The sequence below is a fragment of the Seriola lalandi genome, unplaced genomic scaffold (assembly GCF_002814215.2).
Source record: "Seriola lalandi dorsalis isolate HSWRI2012SDOR001 ecotype SW California unplaced genomic scaffold, Sedor1 jcf7180002054956, whole genome shotgun sequence".
Taxonomy (NCBI): Eukaryota; Metazoa; Chordata; class Actinopteri; order Carangiformes; family Carangidae; genus Seriola; species Seriola lalandi.
The window spans coordinates 6,687-7,170 of record NW_019525507.1 but is presented as its reverse complement, the minus strand read 5'-3'; positions in this window follow the sequence as shown (position 1 = coordinate 7,170).

Here is a 484-nt window from a genome sequence, read left to right as displayed (position 1 = left end):
TGAATTCCCTGAAATAGAAAAAGAGTCAGTTACTTGAACTGTCCCTCGATGCCTCATGATGCTGTTTTGTGTTTAGATTGTTGCAGGTCACACAGATAATAACAGTTCCTCACCTAAAGTCTCTCCTCGACTCTCCTCCATCCTGAGAAAGGTGTTGGTCGTCAGTGTCTCATCAGCATCACTCAGTTCACAGGTGTATGTTCCCTCATGATGTGGAGATAAGTTCTTCAGCATGAGGCTGCCTGACTCTGACTCACCCTTCACCTGCTGCCTCCACCCCTCTGAGACTGAGGAGGAGACGTCAGCTCTGGTCTGGTTCAGGATGATCTGACTGTGGTTGAATCTCCAGGTGAGACTGAAGCCTGTGAGGGAGGTGTTTGAGGCAGTGCAGGGGATCGTTGCTTCAGTGTGTGAACCGCTGATAGTAGCTGTAATAACAGAACAAAAACACACAAACATTTTAATGTGGATCTGGTTCTTGATG